We start from the raw sequence: 23,757 nt of genomic DNA on the forward strand, positions 1-23,757 counted from the left end.
GATGGCAGCTGTGAAACGAGAGCGTGACCTGGGAGGTCAGAGACCCTAATGGTGGATGCTGCTTTCCTACAACAACATTTCATGTGGATGTGCTCAATGGTGGGGAGGGCTTTACCCCTGATGGACCCCCACCAAATTCTTTTAAGCATTCCCCATCCCACAGATTCCCAGTTAGATTAATATTATGGTCATACTTCGTTTAATTGCTTTCATTTCTACTTCCTCCAAACAATTGATTCCATTACTGACACGGTGATAGACAGTGAGAGGCAGCTTGGTGCCCTTGCCACTAATCTATTTCAGCCATGTCTGGTGTGTCACTGTCTCTGTTGCTGTGATTGATATTCCTCAGCAGGAAATGGTTTTAAAGGAAAGTGCAGAATCTCAGACTTCCAGAAATCGTTTCCAGTACTCTTTCCTGTGCACCAATTTGTAGCCCAGGTCCTGTCTGCAGAGATGATTGAGTGCCTTTGGTAACCTACTGTGGGAAGACTAGGTGGCTCACATCAATCTGGCGCTGAATTACAAAGCAGAGTCACTGGAAAATCCAGCAGATTCTGGACATAAAGAAAAAACAAAATGTCTCAGACTTCCAAGGTAATGTTGCAGCTCTTTAAAAACCTGTTTAGATCACACTTGGGTTATTGTGTTCAGCTCTGGTTGCCTCACTATGAGAAGCTTTCGAGAGGGAGCAGAGGAGATTCACCAGAATCCTGACTGGATTAAACAGCCTGTCTTATGAGGGAAGGTTGAGCGAGATGGGTTCAACAAAAAATGGATGGTTACATGGGAGGGAAGAGTTAGATTGATTGTGGAGTAGATTAAAGAGTCAGCACTGTATCCTGGGCTGCAGTGATTTACTGGGCTGCGCTGATTGTACTGGGCTGTGGTGATTGTACTGGGCTGCAGTGATTGTACTGGGCTGTAGTGATTGTACTGGGCTGCAGTGATTATACTGGGCTGCAGTGATTTACTGGGCTGCAGTGATTGTACTGGGCTGCAGTGATTGTACTGGGCTGCAGTTATTGTACTGGGCTGCAGTGATTTACTGGGCTGCGGTGATTGTACTGGGCTGCAGTGATTATACTGGGCTGCAATGATTGTACTGGGCTGCAGTGATTGTACTGGGCTGCAGTGATTATACTGGGCTGCGGTGATTGTACTAGACTGCGGTGCGTGTACTGGGCTGCGGTGATTATACTGGGCTGCGGTGATTATACTGGGCTGCAGTGATTTACTGGGCTGCAGTGATTTACTGGGCTGCAGTGATTGTACTGGGCTGCAGTGATTATACTGGACTGCAGTGATTATACTGGGCTGCGGTGATTGTACTGGACTGCAGTGATTATACTGGGCTGCAATGATTGTACTGGGCTGCAGTGATTGTACTGGGCTGCAGTGATTATACTGGGCTGCAGTGACTATACTGGGCTGCAATGATTGTACTGGGCTGCAGTGATTATACTGGGCTGCGGTGATTGTACTGGACTGCAGTGATTGTACTGGACTGCGGTGATTATACTGGGCTGCGGTGATTATACTGGGCTGCAGTGATTTACTGGGCTGCAGTGATTTACTGGGCTGCAGTGATTGTACTGGGCTGCAGTGATTATACTGCGCTGCGGTGATTTACTGGACTGCAGTGATTGTACTGGGCTGCAGTGATTGTACTGGGCTGCAGTGATTATACTGGGCTGCAGTGATTATACTGGGCTGCAGTGATTTACTGGGCTGCAGTGATTATACTGGGCTGCAGTGATTTACCGCGCTGCAGTGATTTACTGGGCTACAGTGATTTACCGCGCTGCAGTGATTGTACTGGGCTGCAGTGATTATACTGGGCTGCAGTGACTATACTGGGCTGCAATGATTGTACTGGGCTGCAGTGATTATACTGGGCTGCGGTGATTATACTGGGCTGCGGTGATTGTACTGGACTGCGGTGTGTGTACTGGGCTGCGGTGATTATACTGGGCTGCGGTGATTGTACTGGGCTGCAGTGATTATACTGGACTGCAGTGATTTACTGGGCTGCAGTGATTGTACTGGGCTGCAGTGATTATACTGGACTGCAGTGATTATACTGGGCTGCGGTGATTGTACTGGACTGCAGTGATTATACTGGACTGCAGTGACTATACTGGGCTGCAATGATTGTACTGGGCTGCAGTGATTATACTGGGCTGCGGTGATTGTACTGGGCTGCGGAGATTGTACTGGGCTGCGGAGATTATACTGGGCTGCAGTGATTTACTGGGCTGCAGTGATTGTACTGGGCTGCAGTGATTACACTGGGCTGCAGTGATTATACTGGGCTGCGGTGATTGTACTGGACTGCGGTGATTGTACTGGGCTGCGGTGATTGTACTGGGCTGCAGTGATTTACTGGGCTGCAGTGATTTACTGGGCTGCAGTGATTATACTGAGCTGCAATGATTATACTGGGCCGCAGTGATTATACTGGGCTGCAGTGATTATACTGGGCCGCAGTGATTGTACTGGGCCGCAGTGATTATACTGGGCCGCAGTGATTGTACTGGGCCGCAGTGATTGTACTGGGCCGCAGTGATTGTACTGGGCAGCAGTGATTATACTGGGCTGCAGTGATTGTACTAGGCTGCAGTGATTATACTGGGCTGCAGTAATTATACTGGGCTGCAGTGATTGTACTGGGCTGCAGTGATTATACTGGGCTGCAGTGATTATACTGGGCTGCAGTGATTGTACTAGGCTGCAGTGATTATACTGGGCTGCAGTGATTATACTGGGCTGCAGTGATTGTACTGGGCTGCAGTGATTATACTGGGCTGCAGTGATTGTACTAGGCTGCAGTGATTTACTGGGCCTCAATGATTATACTGGGCTGCAGTGATTTACCGCGCTGCAGTGATTTACTGGGCCGCAATGATTATACTGGGCTGCAGTGATTGTACTGGGCTGAAGCTGGGGCTTTTCTCTTTGGAGCAAAGGAGGATAAGAGTTGACTTGATAGAAGTGTAGAAGGAGTTCCCAATATTTTTTATGCCAAAGACCAATACTATTGAGCAAAGGGTTTGTGGACACCAGGTTAGGAACCCCTGGTATAAGTTGTAAGAGGCATTGATAAAGAGGACAGCCTTTTCCCTGGGCAGAAACAGCTAATAGGAGAAGCCATCATTTTAAGGTGATGTGGGGGGGAGGTCAAATGTCGGTGTTCACACAGAGAGGGGTGGACATGTGGAATGCCCTGCCAGGGGTGGTGGTGGAGGCAGATACATCAGAAGCATTTAAGAGACTCTTAGGGAGGCACATGGATGATGAGGGCTTTGTGAGAGGGAAGGGTTAGAGCAGGTTATAAAGGTCAGCACAACATCTATGTTCTAAGATGACAATATAAGTGCAGTAAACCTAAGTAATACAGCACTGTGCAGAAGTCTTGGGCACATATACGTATATGTATCACTAGGGTACTTTAAGACTTTTGCACAACACTGCACTTGTCAACGTGGAGCAGAGAGCGAGTTTGTAAATCTGGCAGGAGCAAAGGCTGTTGGGAATGGTGAGAGTGGAGCACTATGGGAGGGGTGTGGGTTAGGTGGCAGAGAAGGAGTGCCAGGGGTGGTTACAGGCGTGGTTGCAGACAGACCCAGCCCTGAGACACCAGGCAAGGTGGTTTGATTCCAAGCAATTGGTTTATTGATCACTATAGAATGTCTCTCTGGTGCTTCCCACTCCCTTCCCCTTTTCCAAACCATGATTCCCCTTCCCACTCTCAGTCCACAATAGAGACCCACATCAGAATCAGATTCTGAAGGTCATGAGTTCGAGCCCCAGCCAAGGCAACGTGTTGTGTCCTTGAGCAAGGCACTTAATCACACATTGCTCTGAAACGACACTGGTGCCAAGCTGTATGGGTCCTAATGCCCTTCCCTTGGACAACATTGGTGTCGTGGAGAGGGGAGACTTGCAGCATGGGCAACTGCTGGTCTTCCATACAACCTTGCCCAGGCCTGCGCCCCAGAGAGTGAAGACTTTCCAGGCGCAGATCCATGGTCTCGCAAGACTAACAGGTGCCTTTGTTTTAATATATATATGTGCCTAGGACCTTTGCATGGTACTGTACATATAGTACTTGTCTGACTACAGATTACAGAACAGCCAAATGCATAAACCCTGATAATTACTCTGGTGGAGGGGATACTGCATTGTGAGGCTTTACTCTGGCACAAATTCTGGAACGCCTGTGACCTGGTATTGGTTTATGCCTGCATGGAAGCAAGAACCCCAGTTAAATGACATCTTTAAAAGTTCAGGCATCCCTAAGCACATCACAGCCTATGGAATTACCTCAGAAAAGAAGTCACATTCTGCTTCAGAGAAATTAACAGCCAATTTGCACAGGAGAAGGGCTATCACAGGCTCCATCATAGAATACAGAGAATATAGCACAGAAACAGGCCCTTCAGCCCACAATGATAAGCTTCATTAACTCAAAAACACCCAAACACTAATCCCTCAAACCTACACAATGTCCATATCCCTCCATCCTCTTACATCCATGCCTATCTAAATGCCTCTTAAAAGCCTCTAATGTATCATGGGCTCTAGCTTCGCCAGCATCGAGAACCACGTCAAAAGGCGATGCCTGGAGAAGGTCGCGTTCATCATTAAGGACCCCCATCACCCAGGTCCCTGATGATTCCGTCAAGGAGGAGGTGCAGGATCAGGCCTGAAGACACACACTCAACATTTCAGGAACAGCTTCTTCCCCTCCGCCATCAAAGTTTCAAAGTACATTTATAATCAAAGTATGTATATAGTGTACAACCCTGAGATTTGTCTTCCTCACAGACAGCCACGAAACAAAGTAACACCAGACAACCCATCTAAAGAAAACCACCACACAACAAAGACTGTGAAACAACCCATGCGCAAACAAAAGAACAAATCGGCCAAACAGCAAAAAGACAATAACACACAGAAAGATTTCTGAACGGACAATGAACCCATGAACACTACTTCACTTTGTTTTTGCTCCACTTAACTAAATTTAATTTTTCACATAAATTAGTTATTGTAAGAAATTTTCTTGTTGCTGCAAAACAACAAATTTCATGACATATGCCAGTGATATTAAACCTGGTTCTGATTCTGAAAAGCTAGCGATTAAACGATGAGTGGTGAACTTTTAAAAATACAAACACGGGATTATGAGCCTTTTGAAATCCACCCCATTTGAAAGAATGGATCAGATTAGTTTAACGTTTTGATTAGATTCTCGAACAACATCTGAACACCCCACAAAGTGTCTCTTTATGGAGTGTATCACTTAATGGCCATTTTATTAGGTACACCTTTGCACCAACTCGTTAATCGAAGTTCAATGTAAAATTTATTATCAGAGTACCTACATGTCACCACATACAACCCTGAGTTTCTTTTTCCTGCAGGCATACCTAGCAAACCTATAGAACAATAAATGTAAACAGGATCAATGAACTGCGCAAATGTAAATATAAATAAATAGAAATAAACAACGAGCAAGAAATAACAAGATAAAGAGTCCTTAAAGTGAGGCCATTGGTTGTGGGAACACCGGAAATAGAATGGGTGTAGTTATCCTCCTTTGTTCAAGAGCCTGATGGTTGAGGGGTAGTAGCTGTTCTGGAACCTGTATGCTGAATATAAATATCTAATCAGCCAATCAAATGGCAGCAACTCAGTGCATACAAGCATGCTGACATGGTCAAGAGGTTCATAGGTTGTTCAGATCAAACATCAGAGTGGGGAAGAAATGTGATCTAAGTGAATAATTGTTGGTGCCAGATGGGGTGGTTTGAGTATCACAGACTGCCGATCCCCTGGGATTTTCACGCGCAACATTCTCTAGAGTTTACAGAGAATGGTGTGAAAAATTTTTTAAATCCAGTGAGCGGCATTTCTGGGAGTGAACACCTTGTTAATGGGAGAGATCAGAAGAGAATGGCCAGACTGGTCCAAGCTGACCAGAGGGTGTCTGTGACTCAAATAACCACAGGTTACAACAGAAGAGCATCCGTGAGCACGCAACACATCAAACCTTGAAGTGGGTAGGCTACATCAGTGTAAGACCACAAACAGACCCTCCGTGGCAACATTATTAGGACAATAACGAGTCTCCTGCACTGGGCTACCGACCACTCATTGTTGTGAGAGAGTTCGCTTATTTCATTCCAAAGTAGACTGTCCCACGCGAGATCCCTTAAACTTTCCCTGATCCGCAAAGGCCAAGTCAAAGCCCAGAAAGAAACAATAAAGTAAAGCTTATCTCGCACCCAGGAGACTAGAGTGGCTGGGAAAAGCAGCCCTAACAATAACATACAGACTAGAGATTCAGCTGATACCTGACAGCATGAACATCAATTTCTCTAACTTCTGGTAATTTCTCTCCCTTCTCCCTTGTGTAAGGGGGTTTCGTCTTTTATGTTACTGTGTAGGCTAATTAAAATGGCTTCTTTGTTATGTTAAACACTGAGAAAGTCCTCCCGCTAGCAGTTTGTTCTGTATTATCTATTGGTATGAGGACGAATGAACCAATTGCGATAGTTGTTATGCTTTTGGTGGGTCTGAAGATACTGTATGCGCGGGGTTTTAGGGCAGAAGGTGGGAGCGAGAGACAGAGGATGGACCAGGTGCTGTGAGTCCGCTAACGGTGTCTGACCCCGAGCGGGGCGTTCGGCGAGGAGAGGAGACGGAGACGGACTCGTGTGGAACGTCTGGTTGACCACCATTGTTGGTCCCAGGCGGCCGGTTGAGGTGGTTCGAGGGGCTGCAGGGTGAAGAAGAAGGGTCCTGAGCTCCAACTGTTTGTGCACGAAGCGATTGAACTTTGATAAGTGTGGCACCTTTTATTTTCCTTTCATATTTTATTCTCTTTTAATTATATAGTTTCAGTAATGTCTATAAACTGTATATCATTTAATTGCATCTGGTGTATTGTCTGTTATTTGGGCGGTGTGGGGTACATCACACAACATCCACACAAACTAATTACCCAGTTTGCTGCGGCTGAGGGCTGTTTCCCTAGATGACAGCGAGCCAAGCGACCCTAAGGGTGGCCAGGGGGGCTACACTTGTCTCGTTTGCCATTCCCCATTCCGAATCCCATCTTACCCCTTCTCTTCCCACCTGCCCATCTGATGACCCTGCTCCTTCCTATGGTCCAAAGTACATGCATGTCACCACGTACAACCCTGAGATTCTTTTTCTGTGGGCATAGTTAGAAAATCTATAGAACAGTAACTGTAAACTGTAAACAAACTGTGCAATTGCAGATATAAATGAATAGCAATAAATAACGAGCATGAAATGACAAGACGAAAGAATTCTTAACTGAGTGTAGTTATCCTCTTGTTCGAGAGCCTGATGGTTGAGGGGTAGTAACTGTTCTTGAACCTGGTGGTATGAATCCTGAGGCTCCTGTACCTTCTACCTGATGACAGCAACAAGAAAAGAGCCTGGCCTGGGTCGTGAGGATCTTTGATGATGGATGCTGCTTTTCTACAGCAACGTTCATGTAGATGTGCTCAATGGTTGGGAAGGTTTTACCGATGATGTACTGGGCTGAATCCACTACCTTTTGTAGGATTTTTCACTCAAAGGCATTGGTGTCCCCATACCAGGCCATGATGTTGCCAGTCAGCACACTTTCCACCACACACCTATAGAAATTTGCCAAGGCTGTTGATGACATGAGTCTCTGAAGAGTCCTGAGGAAGTAGAGGTGCTGTGCTCCGAGATGAGCTGCCAACCACAGCTGACGAGCACCATCTGCCCAAAGCGACTGGTTTCAAGGTGCCAGTAACCCACATTTGCCCTTTCTCCTGTCAGTAGAAACAGTTCCAACAGGCTTAGTAACTAAGCCACAGGTGAAGGCCAGGAGCTGGACTTAGTTGTCAAAGTCTACTAGAGTCGTACATCATTGAAAGCATTTAATAGGTAGTGGGAGCCTATCCCCATTACCACCCCCAGCTATAACAACCTTAAGGCATCTCTCCTAACAATACTACTGAAAATTTTACATACCACTATAGGTCACCTCTCAGTCTCCTTCTCCAGAGAAAACAAACCCAGCATATCTAATCTTTCCCTATAATCAAGGACCTAACATCCTGGTGAACCTCCACCACACTGAGCTGATTCTACAACCTACAGGCTCACTTTCACAGCTCATGTTCTCAGTATTAATTACTTTTTGTTGTATTTCCACAGTTTGTCTTCTTCTGCATATTGGTTGTCTGCCAGTCTTTGTGTGTAGCTCTTCACTGATTCTATCTCCCAATGGCCACACATTTTAATTCCACATCGCATTCTCATTCTGATATGTCTATCCACGGCCTCCTCTACTGTAAAGATGAAGCCACACTCAGGTTGGAGGAACAACACCTTATGTTCCATCTAGGTAGCCTCCAACCTGATGGCATGAACATTGACTTCTCTAACTTCCGCTAATGCCCCACCTCCCCCTCGTACCCCATCCGTTATTTACTTATATACACACATTCTTTTTCTCTCTCTCCTTTTTCTCCCTCTGTCCCTCTCACTATACCCCTTGCCGATCCTCTGGGTTTCCTCCCCTCCCCCTTTTCCTTCTCCCTAGGCCTCCTGTTCCATGATCCTCTCATATCCCTTTTGCCAATCACCTGTCCAGCTCTTGGCTCCATCCCTCCCCCTCCTGTCTTCTCCTATCATTTCAGATCTCCCCCTCCCCCTCCAACTTTCAAATCTCTTACTAACTCTTCCTTCAGTTAGTCCTGACAAAGGGTCTCGGCCCGAAACGTTGACTGTACCTCTTCCTAGAGATGCTGCCTGGCCTGCTGCGTTCACCAGCAGCTTTGATGTGTGTCACTGATTCTATTGTTTCTTTGTTCTACTGTGAATGCTTCAGAGCTCCATGGGCTCTGTTTACACTGCTCACTCCACAGTTTAGGAACAGCTTCTTCCCTTCTGCAGTCAGATTTCTGAATGGTCTACAGACTGATGACCACAAACTCACTATTCTTCTTCCGCACTTTTTTTAAATTTATAGTAATTTTTTGATGTATTGCACTGTACTGCTGCCACGAAACAACAAATTTCACAACAGGTCAGTGATAATAAACCTGATTTTGATTGTAAAGCAGCCACCATAATCAGCAACCAGCCTCCCCTCCACGGACTCTGTCTACGTTTCTAACTGCCTCGGCAAAGCAATCAGCATCATCAAAGATCCCGCCCACACCAGACATTCTTTCTTCTCCCCTCTCCCCTCTTGCGGAAGGTCCAAAAGCCTGAAGGCTCGAGGATATCTTCTACCCCACTGTTGTAAGACCATTGAATGGTTCCCTAGTATGATAAATGGACTCCTGACCTCATGATCTACCTCATTATGATCTTGTATCTTATTGTCTCCCTACACTGCACTTCCTGCAGAACCATAAAACTTTATTCTACATTCTGTTATCATTTTACCTTGTATTACAGACCCCATGCACTGTGGGATGAATTGATCTGTATGAATGGTATGTTTTTTCCACTGTAAATAGGACATCAACTAATTCACCAATTTATTCATAAGACCATAAGACCATAAGACAAAGGAGCAGAAGTCGGCCATTCAGCCCATTGAGTCTGCTCTGCCATTTTATCATAAGCTGATCCATTCTCCCATTTAGTCCCACTCCCCCGCCTTCTCACCATAACCTTTGATGCCCTGGCTACTCAGATACCTATCAATCTCTGCCCTAAATACACCCAATGACTTGGCCTCTACTGCCACCCATGGCAACAAATTCCTTAGATTCACCATCCTCTGGCTAAAAAAATTTCTTCGCATTTCTGTTCTGAATGGGCGCCCTTCAATCCTTAAGTCATGCCCTCTTGTACTAGACTCCCCCACCATGGGAAACAACTTTGCCACATCTACTCTGTCCATGCCCTTCAATATTCGAAATGGTTCTATGAGGTCCCTCCTCATTCTTCTAAACTCCAAGGAATACAGCCCAAGAGCGGACAAACATTCCTCATATGTTAACCCTCTCATTCCCGGAATCATTCTAGTGAATCTTCTCTGTACCCCCTCCAACGTCAGCACATCCTTTCTTAAGTAAGGAGACCAAAACTGCCCACAGTACTCCAAGTGAGGTCTCACCGGTGCCTTATAGAGCCTCAACATCACATCCCTGCTCCTATACTCTATTCCTCTAGAAATGAATCATCATCTCCATATTGGTGCCAAGGTTAGGTGACTGTCATGAACCCTGTGGCCTGAAGTAGAGTGTCGGACTTCTCGGGTTCTTGAGCACCCGTATTTACCAATCGTTACCTTAACTAGAGCTGTTAAGCCCCTGCGATTCCAATGTAATCTGGTCAAGTTAATTGTGACTGGCAGGGGTTTCCCGCAGGCTATGATTATTTAAAGAGGGCTCTCGTTTCGTGCCTTAGCAGAGCCATTGTGTCGGGGAGAATGAATTGTCTCGCAGTGTCGCTCCTCCCAGGCTCTGTCGGTAATCCAACGTCTAATCTCCTATTTCCATCTCCTCCTGGGGATTCAGCCGTTCCTCCACTCCTGGGTCAAGCAGTGAGCCTGCTGTCCACAGTTCCAGGCTTAAGCCAGGCCAGCGACCCCCCGTAACAGAGAAAGCCTGCCGTTCCTCTGCACCTGGGCCCTCTGACAGCACACTGTGACAGTAACTTATTATAAGTAGGAAGGTCACGTAGATGCCATAATCAAAGAGAAATAAATCCATCTCACCTGTTGTGAGGGGCTGGAGAACACAGTCTGTGTGTCTACACATGTCATCTCTCCTCCCCCACCCACCTCACCTGCCAGCTTCTACTCCTTCCCCCTCTCCCCCACCTTCATATTCTCTCTTCTGCCCCCGTCCTCTCCACTCCTCACGAAGGGTCAGCCTGAAACATAGAGTGTGTATTCCCCTCCATAGATGCTGCCTGACCTGCTGAGTTCCTCCAGCGTTTTATGAGTGCGTGCAGAAACATGACTCCAGGAAAACATCCCACGCGCCAGCTACCTACAGCCATGGCACTCAGAGACTCGGACTACGCTATTATTTGTTGTGAACGTTTGTTTTTCTGCTGTTGTAATTATATGTGTTAGAGGTACCTTGTGCTGTGAGTGACTGTCAGTATTATATTTTCCACCTGGGCTGCGGAAGAAAGCTTGTTTCATTTAGTTGTATTCATGTGTACGGTTGAGTGACAATTAAACTTGAACTTGTTTAAAAAAAATTAAACTTGAACGTGTTGCTGAAGATTTCCAGCATCAGCAGAATCGCGTGTGTTTGTATTCTCATTATCTGTTGTCCTTTCTGTTATTTCACTTGCTGCAGTGATACGTCTTGACAACAAAATGCCTGATGCTCATGATAACATGTTAGCACAGTGAAGCTCTAAAATCCTCGGAATCTGGATCAGGTTCATTATCACAGAAATACAGTGCTGTGCAGCAGTCTTCGGCATGTACATATAGCCAACAATACACACAGTGGGCCGGAAGAGCTCAGCAGGTCAGGCAGCATCTATAGATGGGAATAAACAGTTGACGTTTTGGCCGAGATCCTCTTACTTCAGCAGTACCTCTTGTGTCTATGTCTAGCCACGTGGAGCGGAGAGAGAGTTTGTAAACCTGAGGGGTGCAAAGGATGTTGGAAATGGAGAGGGTGGAGTGCTACGGGAGGGGTGTGGGACAGGTGGCAGAGAAGGAGTGCTGGGGTGGGGGTGACGTGGGTGCAGACACACCCAGCCCTGAGACACCCGGCAAAGTCATTTGATTCCAAACAATTGGTTTATTGATCATTACAGAAGGTTTCTCAGGTGCTTCCCGCTCCCTTCCCTCTCCCTTCTCCTTTTCCCAACCATGATCCCCCTCTCCCTGCCCCCTTCCCACTCTCAGTCCACAATAAAGACCCATATCAGAACCAGGTTTATCATGCCATGAAATTTGTTTTTTTTTTTTGAGACAGCAGTACAGTATGTTATGACAACACACACAAATGCTGGAGAGACTCAGCAGGCCAGGCAGCATCTATGGAGGTGAGTACAGTCAACATTCCGGGCCAAGACCCTTCAGCAGGACTGAATGGCTCCTCTGCTGATGGTCTTATGGTCTGTGTCCTGCTGAAGGGTCCTGGCCTGAAACAGGAATTGTTCATTTCTTTCCGTAGATGCTGCTAGAGCCACTGAGTTCATCCCGGCAGCTTGTGCGTGTGTCGCTCTGGATTTCCAGCATCTACAGAATCGCTTGTATTTATAATCTCCCTAAACATTCAGCTGTTCAAGTCCACTTCTGCCTGGTAGCCGAAGAACAGGAGGGCGAGGCGGGACACCACTTTCTGGGTGGGAAGGGTGGGCTCCAGTTTCTGGACGATGCCAGCTTCACCCTGCACCTCAGGCAGTCAGGTCAGCCCTGCCAGCACTCGAGCATTTCACCTTTCACATCCACCCATTTAGACCACATGACATTGGAGCAGAATTAGGCCATTTGGTCCTTCAAGTATCCTCCACCATTGGATCATGGCTGATTTATAATCCCTCTCAATCCCATTGTCCCCGGAACCTTTGACGCCCTGAATAATCAAGTACCCATCAACCTCGGTTTTAAGTATGCCCAACGGTCGTGGCCTACACAGCCGGCTGCAGCAGCAAATTCCACAGATTCACCAATCTGGCTGAAGAAATTCCTCCTCTTCTCTGTTCTAAGGCAACGTGTTTCTATCCTGAGGCTGTGCCTTCTGGTTCTAGTCACTCCTACGATAGGAAATAGCCTCTCCACATCCACTTTATCCAGGCCTTTCTGTATTCAATAGGTTTCAATGAAATTCCCTCATATTCTTCTAAACTCCAGGGAGCACAGGTCCAGAGACACCAATTGCTCCTCATACATTAACCCTTTCATTCCGGGGATCATTCTCGTGAATCTCTCTGGAACCCCTCCAATGCCAACACATCCCTTCTTAGAAAAGGTTTTGGAGAAAATTAGAAGTCGAACCTTTGAAACTTTATTTGATTTTGAGAAAAGATGGGGCTCATTTGCTCGTTATTATCATTTGAGTTAATTGATATCATTTTTCGACGATCTAATTGTAAATTTTTTAGTATATTTTTTTTTCTTGCTGGCGGTTTGATGTTTATTTTTAGAAGCTTTTTGTATGACGCATGGCTCCGGGGTTGTACACCTAATGGGTTCTTTTTTTTCCTCACTTTTCTGCTTAGTAGGTTTTTTTTTGTTATCACAAAATTTTTTTCCAATCTTTAAGATAATGTCTTTTTTGAGGCATTGTAAATGTTGTTACTTCAATGTAATCATGTTATTTTTCCTGTATAATATAACAATAAAAAGATTTGGAAAGAAAGAGAAAAGGGGCCCAAAACTGCTCACAATACTCATGTGTGGTCTTATGAAGCCTGAACATTACATCCGTGCTTTTACAGACTAGTCCTTTCAAAATAAATGCCAACATTGAAGTTGCTTTCCTTACTACATCTATGGTTCCCTTGCACCATTTTTAATGAGTGACGTTCAGACATTAACACATGAGAGGGGCTGTGTGGCTTAAATGCCACAGGTATTTCAAGAAGTTTTAATGCTTCTTTCAAGTTAAGTTTTGCTTGCCTGGTGTTGTTGGCAATTCTGGTGTTTATTTGGTAATGATAATCATCTGGAATATAATTATATGTACTACGTTGTGTCTTGTTACAAGGCACCAGAGTCCTCCAAGCTCTGACGTTCCTCCTCCCCGATTACTAGCTGAGGATTTTCGACTGTGAATCCTTTTAGTTATCAGTGTACCTGGGCTTTGTTTTGTTTCTCTACTCTGGCATCTACCTACCCTGTGTGTAGTGATTCCTGAGTCCCTACAAATCCTCTAGTAAAGATTATTCTTTGAACTCTACCTTTGTCTCTAATCTCTGTCCGCACTTGGGACAACCTGGAATATATCTCTCCTGGTAGTGCACTAGTTAAAGATACTGAACTTCACCATAACCCAGCAACCACCCCTGTAACAGTGTTATGTAGCTTGATCTGGAGGAATGTTGTTTCATTTGGCAGTATACATGTACAGTCAGTGTAAGACTGTGGAAACGTCTTTAGCACATATATATATAGCTAGGACATTTGCACAGTACTATATTTGTCAACGTGGAGTGGAGAGCAAGTCTACAAATCTGGTGGGAGCAAAGATTGTGGGAATGGCGAGGAAGGAGTGCCACAGGAGGGGTGTGCGACCAGAGGTAGAGAAGGAGGCCAGGGGTTGGGAGTGGCGCAGGAGCAGACACACCCGGCCCTGAGAAACCAGACAAGGTTTATTCATCATTACAAAATGTCTCTCTGGTGCTTCCCACTCCCTCCATTCTCCCTCCCCATTCTCCAAACCATGATTCCCCTCTCCGTGTCCCCTTCCCACTCTCAGTCCACAGTAGAGACCCAAATCAGAATCAGGTTTATCATCACTCACATGTCATGAAATTTGATTTTTTTTGCTGCAGTACAGTGCAATACATAAAATTATACAGTACAGTGCAAAAGTCTTAGGCACCCCCTCTATATATGTGTGCCTGAGATTTTTGCACAGTACTGTATACGGCTGAATGACAATAAACTTGAGCTTGCAAATTGTTTTATTATTGTCATAAAATCTGAGGGACAGTGAAAAACTTGTCTTGCATTTCGTTCATGCAGATCACTCCATTACTTCAGTGTATTGAGGGTGACCAGTAATGGAGTGCAGAATAGTTGTCCTAAAAGATAACGGTGAGCTTCCAGTTTGAACCATTCCGGAGCTTTTGGTGAAACCATTCCCATGGTACTGTTAAGGTGGGAGTTCCAAGAGTTAAACCCAGACAAGGAATGGTATATTTACAAGTGGTCTGATGTGTGAATTTAAATATTAAGGATAAAGATTAGCTTTATTTGTCACGTGTACGTTGAAACATCAAAACCGACGGTGAGATGCGTCGTTTGTATTCATGACCAGCACAGTCCGAGGATGTGCTGGGGGCAGCCCGCAAGTCTCGCTACTCTTCCAGCACCAGCGTAGCGTGCCCACAACTCACTAACCCCAACCCGTACACCTTCGGAGTGCGGGAAGAGACTGGAGCGCCTGGAGGAAGCACCCCTCGGACACGGGGGGAGCGTACAGACTCCTTACAGACAGCGACAGGAATTGAACCTCAATCGCTGGCGCAGTAAAGCGTAACACAGACAGCTACATTACTGTGCCGCTTAACAATAAGAGAGTGCAGAATAATTGCCCAAAATAATGACAGCGAGCTACTATTTTGAACCATTGTGGACCTTTTGGTGAAAGCACTGGTATGGTACCTTAGAGATGGGAGCTCCAAAACTTAAACCTAGAGTCAATAAAGAAGTTAAGCCCATTGCCCCTACTGGGGTATAAGCCACCGACATCTGTTCACCAGAGTCCTCTGTCCTGGGCCAGCCTTTCAAGTTGTCCCCAAGTATAGCCCATCTTCTCAGTGTCACCTTCAAGGCTGTGCCTCTAGGTGTTTGTCCGGCCTCTCTTCTGCTTTCCATGAGGATTCCTGGATGATAGGACGATGATCAGGCCTGCGATTGCCACATGACTGCAGGAGGAGAAGATGGCAGCACGACGCAGCGCGCGCATCCACTCCAAAATGATATCGTATTTGTTAAATAGGGGCCATGCACAATCCTGATTTGATGGAGACAGACATGAGAAGCACGGAGGAACATCTGGAGAAACTTCTGAAATGCTTCGCTGCCGCTGCTACTGTGCAATTGAGAATCTCCGGAGGGGAAGGCCCCAGATCCTCGGCTTTGCCTGTTGCCTGTTGCCGGGGCTGGGACCAAAGCGCTCGGCAGAGATGGTGCTCGATGTCAGAGGGCTGGTCGGATGCTCGAAGTTTTCAGACGGACTCAAGAGTTGGCTGTGGTCGGGTGCTTCCAGGGTGCTGCATCGACAAGTTTGCGGCGCTGGAGGTTCACGGCAGGGAGAGTTTCTCCCTTCTACCGTCTGCGTGAGATGATGGGACTTTCGAGAGACTTTGAGACTTTTTTTTATCGTGCCTATGGTCTGTTCTTTATCAAATTACAGTATTGATTTGCACTGTTGTAACTATATGTTATAATTATGTGGCTTTTGTCAGTTTTTTAGTCTTGGTTTGTCTTGTGTTTCTGTGATATCATACTGGAGGAACATCGTATCATTTCTTAATGCATGCATTTCTAAATGACAATAAAGGAGGACTGCGTGTCCTCATAATCTAATCTAATCTAATCTAATCTATCTTCCAGGTAAACATCGTTCCTTTCCCAGGGTTGAGGTCTTTGGAGCTTCTGTTGGTGTTTCTGTAGCTCTAGGCTAATGGATGGGATTGCTAGCCCCATGTCCAACCCTCCTCCTTTCGCAGCCAGGCTTGAGACCGCCCATGGCAGAGAGAGGCAATACAGAAGCAATGCTATTTTTCCAAGTGCTCAGGCTTGCAAACTGAAGGGAAGCCTGCAGGGTGTAATGTTCTCTCCCACTCCAAGGATCACCACCTTGTCGTGGTGAAGATGCTTGTGAGTTCCTGAGATCCCAAGAGCAGTGCAGCCTGGAATTGGTTCCTCCATGGCGGTAAGTTCAAGGGGGAGGTTGCAGAGAAAGACCAATCCAAACAAGACCTCAACGGTAGAGTTGGAGGAAGCTGCTGAAACATCACAACAGCAGTGAAGGTGGAGGAAGTCTGCACTCCATGACACTGGACCCTGATCCTGATCTGTCAAAGACCATGCGATGGCTGCCCACGCATCAGCCTCCCCATGTCAAACAGAGTCATGCACAGGTGTTCTCCTCTAGGAGAATCCACCCTAACATCCCAGATTGTGGCAATCATCAGACAGTGAAGGGCAGGATTGTGAGGTGTGGAAGCCCCTCAGAAAATATGTGGATCTCAGATCAGCCTCTACAGCCACCTGAGGACCCACCAATAGAAAACCCTTTAGGAGAACATCATACCCAACTCGAGAGCGCACATTAACACTACTACTGCTCTGATGCGCCTGTAGCCTTTGTGACAGAGCTCACAGGTTTGGTTACAACACAAAGAACATAAAAATATAAGACATAAGAGAAGGAACAGGCTATCTGCCCGTTGAGCCTGGTCCACCATTCAATAAGATCATGGCTGATCTGGCCATGGACTCATCTCCACCTACCTGCCTTTTCCCCATAACCCTTCATTACCCTACTGTGCAAAAATCTATCCAACCTTGTCTTAAATATATTTACTGAGGTAGCCTCCACTGCTTCATCATGTGGAGAATTCACCACTCTTTGGGAAAGCAGCTCCTTTTCATCTCCATCCTAAATCTTGAGGCTATGTCCCCTAGTTCTTGCCTCACCTACCAGTGGAAACAACTTTCCTGCCTCTATCTTATCCATCCCTTTCATAATTTTATATGTTTCTATGAGATCTCCCCTCATTCTTCTGAATTCCAGCGAGTACAATCCCAGGAAACTCAATGAATTGATTGGTCTGCCGTTAATGTACCGAGCCCCACAAAATATTCCTTTTTTAAAAACTTCTCCCTGACCTGTGTGAAGCTGTCTCTCTCTCCCTTCAAATTGATTGGTCTGCCACTAATTATGCCTAAGCAATGGAGACTGTAACGGAATGATGGAGGGTTTGGCTGGTGTAGACTGGGAACACAGGCTATACGGTGAGACAGTTGAGGAACAGTGGAAGACTTTCAAAGAAATTTTTCACTTTGCTCAACAAAAATATATTCCAGTTAAAGGTAAGGACAGGAACGGTGGGGAGAGCCAGCCATGGATAACTAAGCAAATAAAAGAAGGCATCAAACTTAAAGCTCATGCGTATAAAGTCATCAAGAGTAGTGGGAAACTGGAAGATTGGGGAAACTTTGAAAAGCAACAAAGTACCACTAGGCGAGTGATAAAGAAAGGGAAGCTAGATATTATGAAAACAAATTAGCACAAAATATAAAAATGGATAGTAAAAGTTTTTTATAATTATATAAAGTGGAAAAAGATGGCTAAAATGAATGTAGGTCCCTTGGAGGACAAGAAGGGGGAATTGAGATTGGGTAATGAAGAAATGACCAAGTCTTTGAATGACTATTTTGTGTCGGTCTTTACGGTGGACGACATGTCTAACATGCCAAAGTGAGATGTTATGGATGCAATGGGAGGTGAGGACCTCAATACAATAGCTATCACTAAAGAGGTAGTGCTGAGCAAACTTGTGGGCCTGAAGATTGATAAGTCCCCTGGTCCTGATGGAATGCATCCCAGGGTACTGAAAGAAATGCCAGAAGCTATAGTAGAGGCTTTGATGATAATTTACCAAAATTCACTGGACTCTGGGAAGGTCCCAGCAGATTGGAAGTTGGCGAATGCCACATCATTATTCAAAAAAGGATGTAGGCAAAAGGCAGGTAGCTATAGACCAATTATTTTAACATCTGTAGTTGGGAAAATGCTTGAAGCTATCATTAAAGAGTAGCAAAGTGTCTGGAAAGAAATGGATCCATCAGGCAGATGCAGCATGGATTCAGCAAAGGCAGGTCCCGTCTGACAAACTTACTAGAGTTTTTTGAGGATATAACAAGCACAGTGGATAGAGGAGAACAGGTGGACATTATTTACTTGGATTTCCAGAAGGCGTTCAATAAGGTGCCACATAAAAGACTTATTCATAAAATAAGGATGCATAGAGTTGGGGTGATGTATTAGCATGGATAGAGTTTTGGTTAACTAATAGAAAACAGAGAGTTGGGATACATGGGTGGTACTCTGTTGGCAATTAATGGTGAGCGGTGTGCCACAGAGGAACTGTTCACGAAACAGGTTAACGATCTGGAAGAGGGGACCGAGTGTAGTGTATCTAAGCTTGCTGATGACACTAAATTGAGTGGAAAAGCAAATTGTGCAGAAGATACTGAAAGTCTGCAGAGAGACTTAGATAGGTTAAGTGAGTGGGCAAGGGTCTGGCAGATGGAGTACATTGTTGGTAAATGTGAGGTCATCCACTTTGGAAGGAACAATGAAAGAGCAGATTATTATTTAAATTGCAAAAAAATTGTAGCAGGCTGCTGTGCAGAGGGACTTGGGAGAGCTTGTATATGAATCACAAAAGGTCAGTTTGCAGGTGCAGCAGGCTATCAAGAAGGCAAATGGAATATTGGCCTTCATTGCTAGAGGGATTGAATTAAAGAGCAGGGAGGTTATGCTGCAACTGTACAGAGTACTGGTGAGGCTGTACTTGGAGTACTGCATGCAGTTCTGGTCTCTTTAGTTGGAGAAGGATATACTGGCTTTGGAGGCGGTGCAGAGGAGGCTCACCAGGTTGATTCCAGAGATGAGGGGGTTAGACTATGAGGAGAGATTGAGTTGGCCAGGACCGTACTTGCTGGAATTTAGAAGAATGAGAGGAAATCTTATAGAAACATATAAAATTATGAAAGGGATAGAGGTAGGAAAGTTGTTTCCACTAGTGGGTGAGATTAGAACTAGGGGATATAGCCTCAAGATTTGGGGGAGTAAACCTAGGATGGAGATGAGGAGGAACTGCTTTTCCCAGAGAGTGGTGAATCTGTGGAATTCTCTGCTCAATGAAGCAGTGGAGGCTACCTCAGTAAATATATTTAGATTAGATTATGAGAACACTCAGTCCTCTTTTATTGTCATTTCGAAATGCATACATGCATTAAGAAATGATACAATGTTCCTCCAGAGTGATATCACAGAAAACAGGACAGACCAAAGACTAACACTGACGGAACCACATAATTATAACATATAGTTACAGCAGTGCAAAGCAATACCATAATTTGATAAAGAACAGACCATGGGCACGGTAAAAAAAAGTCTCAAAGTCCCAAGTCAATCGACTCCCAAGTTCCCGATAGCAGGCGGCAAAAGAGAGAAACTCCCTGTTATAAACCTCCAGGCACCGACAATTGCCGATGCATTGGAAGCACCCGACCACAGCCGACACTGAGTCCGTCCGTCCAAAAACTTCGAGCCTCTGACCAGCCCCTCCGATACAGCCTCCCGAGCGCCATCTTCTGCCAAGCGCCTTTGACCTCACCCTGGCCCCCGAAACAAGCAAAGCCGAGGATTCGGGGCCTTCTCCTCCGGAGATTCAGGACCACACAGTAGCAGCGGCAGCGAAGCGGGCATTTCAGAAGTTTCTCCAGATGTTCCTCCGCACTCTCACGTCCGTCTCCATCAAATCAGAATTGTGCACGGTCCCCTACTTGATAGATAACAGATATCATTCACCGGAGAGGCCACGCGCGCTGCCGTCGCGCCACCATCTTCTCCTCCTCCCACAAGGTTTAAGACAAGGTTGGGTAGATTTTTGCATGGTAGGGGAATTAAGGGTTATGGGGAAAAGGCAGATAGGTGGAGATGAGTCCATGGCCAGATCAGCCATGATCTTATTGAATGACGGAACAGGCTCGGTGGGCCAAATGGCCGACTCCTGCTCCTATTTCTTATGTTCCTTTAATACATTGGTTTTCGATTTAACTATTGTGTCCTCCATTTGTATCAGAAACTCATTCATACTGTGATCACTGTTTGCAAGGAGATCCCTCACTACAAGATCCCCAGCTGCTAATTTTACCTGTCTCATGGCACAGGACCAGATCAAAGATAGCACATTCACTTGTACATTCAGTGCAGGTGATAAATCATTTTAAGGATATTGTATTAAAATGAGCAAAAAAGCAATATTTTAAAAATGCAGGAGTGTCAGTCCCAGTTGTAGATTAATTGTATTTCACTGCCCCCTGCTGGTTAAAGTGATGAATTCATCATCCAACCAGAGAACATAGTCACTGCAGCAAATCACATTAGAGTAAAAATCAGAATCAGGTTTATTTATTATTACTAATATACTGTATGTCATTTTCTTTTGTTTTGCGGCAGCAGTACGGTGCAATACATAAATATGTATTGCAAATTACAATAAGAAATATAGATTAAACAAATTAAAAAGTAGGTCCAAAAGAGAGCCAAAACATTGAGGTAGTGTTTGTCATTGATCCTTGGACCATTCTAAAGTCTGATGGTGGAGGGGAAGAAGCTGTTACTAAAATACTGAGCGAGTGTCTTCAGGCTCCTGTACCTCCTCCCTGATGGAAGGAATGAGAAAGGGGCTTGTACTGGGTGATGGGGGTCTGTAACGATGGACACCGCCTCATGAGCCATGACCTTTTGAAGTTGTCCTCCATGCTGGGTAGGCTAGTGCCCACGATGGAGCTGGCTGAGTTTATAATTTTCTTCAGCTTTTTCCGGTTTGTAATCCTTCCCACTTGTTTCAAGAAGGCAACAATTATACCAGTGCCTAAGGGGAATAATGTGAGCTGCCTTAATGACTATCACCCGGTAGCACTCATATCTACAGTGATGAAATGTTTTGAGAGGTTGAACATGACTAGACTGAACACCTGCCCCAGCAAGGACCTGGACCCATTGCAATTTGCCTATCGCTACAATAGGTCAACGGTAGATGCAATCTCAATGGCTCCTCACACAGCATAGACCACCTGGACAACACAAACACCTACGTCAGGATGCTGTTCATCGACTACAGCTCAGCATTTAATACCATCATTCCCACAATCCTGATCGAGAAGTTACAGAACCTGGGCCTCTGTACCTCCCTCTGCAACTGGATCCTCAACTTCCTAACCAGAAGACCACAGTCTGTGCAATAGGAGTGAGATATGCCAACTGGTGGAATGGTGCCACAGCAACAACCTGGCACTCAATGTCAGTAAGACAAAAGAGCTGATTGTGGACTTCTGGAAGGGTAAGATGAAGGAGCACATACCAATCTAACTGACCTCCCTGTCACTTAGAGTCATTGAAAACTACAGGACTGAAATGGGCCCTCTGGCCCATCTCGACCATGCTGAAACATTTAAACTGCCTACTCCCATCAACCTGCACCGGGACCATAGCCTTCTACACCCCTACCATCCGTGTACCTATCCAAACTTCTCTTCAACCTTGAAATCAACTCACATGCACCACTGGCAGCTCATTCCACATTCTCATGGCCCTCTTAGTGAAGAAGTTTCCCCTCATATTCCCTCTAAACTTTTCACCTTTCACCCTTAATCCACGACCTCTGGTTGTAGTTCTACCCAACCTCAATGAAAAAAATCTACTTGCATTTATCCTACCTTAGATCACATTTCTTCCCCATTCTGATGATTGGTATGAACAACAACTGAACCTCTTGACCATGTCTACATGCTTCTATGCATTGAGTTGCTGCCGCATGATTGGTTGATTAGATATTTGCATTAATGAGCAGGTGTAAAGGTGTACTTAATGAAGTGAACCCTGAGTATACCTTACTCCTGTACATCTTATTGGTCAGGCTAGTGTTCTGGGCCCAACAATGTTCAGTATTGTTCTTCCTTCCAACATAATATCAAAAGGTGGGACGTTCAGTGGTGACTGCACAATGTTCAGTTCATCCACAACTCTGCAACCACTGAAGCTTGCTGTGGCATCTAGACAGGGGTTGACACTGGCGAGTTACATCCGTGCCACGGAAGTATCAGGCAACAACCAACTCCAACTAGAAAGACATAAGTTAACATTCAAAGTTCAAACTAAATTTTACTATCAAGGTAGGTATATGTTGTTGGGGCATATTCCAGAGTTATAGTATACAGCAATTACTAAGTTCAACAGCAGCAGTCGTCAGACCTGAACATGGACTGTAGATTAAATTTAAAATGCAGCTCTGAACAATGGTCTTCCTGCGCTGCATTTTGGGGTTGATTCCAAAGGAACACCCCAATTGACCTCAGATGTCTGCATGTGCATGAATGCAGTCCAGAGTCAGTGGGAATTAACTTTCTTTTTGTGTCTGGAGTGTGGGTGTGAAGATAAAGGTGTTTGAAAATTATATGCAATTCAAAGGAAGCACGGTAAATGCATTGTAGCTGTAAAGTTGTCCTGCTGGGACCTTTGATCTTTGGCATATAAAAATGTCCGGCAATATTGGGCCAGGCAGGCCTCAACTTCCAAGAGTGTCCTGAATATGATGCCCGCTGCTCGCCCTGCTGAATAAAGGCTTCTATATCCACCAGCTTCAGTGTTTCTCCAGTGATTTTGTACACATTACAACCTGTCACCAAACACTATCACAAACAAGAGAAAATCTGCAGATGCTGGAAATCCAAGCAACACACACAAAATGCTGGAGGAACTCAGCAGGCCAGGCAGCGTCTACGGAAAAGAGTACACTCGACGTTTTGGGCTGAGACCCTTCGTCAGGACTGCTGAAGGGTCCTGGCACAAAACGTTGACTGTTTACTCTTTTCCGTTGATGCCTCCTGGCCTGTTAAGTTCCTCCAGCATTTTGTGTGTGTCACCACATACCATCCTCAATTTCTTGCAAGGATTCACTATTGAACAAAGAAATACAATTGAATCAATAGAAAACTACAGACAAGACAGTCAAACTGTCAATGTGCATATACAAATAATAATAATAACAATAATAATAATGCAAATACAAATAATAATAAATATAAAAACAACTAGTACTGTAATCGATTCCGTAATTCTAACTCAAGCTTGGCGGGGAAACAGAAATCTTTCATGATACTGTATTGACTACCAAAAAGCATTTGACTCTGTCCCACACTCGTGGTTAATAGAAGTTCTTAATATGTATAAACTACACCCAATAGGTGGAATTCCTTCCACATGAAGCATTGGCGTA

This window comes from Mobula birostris, chromosome 1 (genome assembly GCF_030028105.1).
Source record: "Mobula birostris isolate sMobBir1 chromosome 1, sMobBir1.hap1, whole genome shotgun sequence".
Taxonomy (NCBI): Eukaryota; Metazoa; Chordata; class Chondrichthyes; order Myliobatiformes; family Myliobatidae; genus Mobula; species Mobula birostris.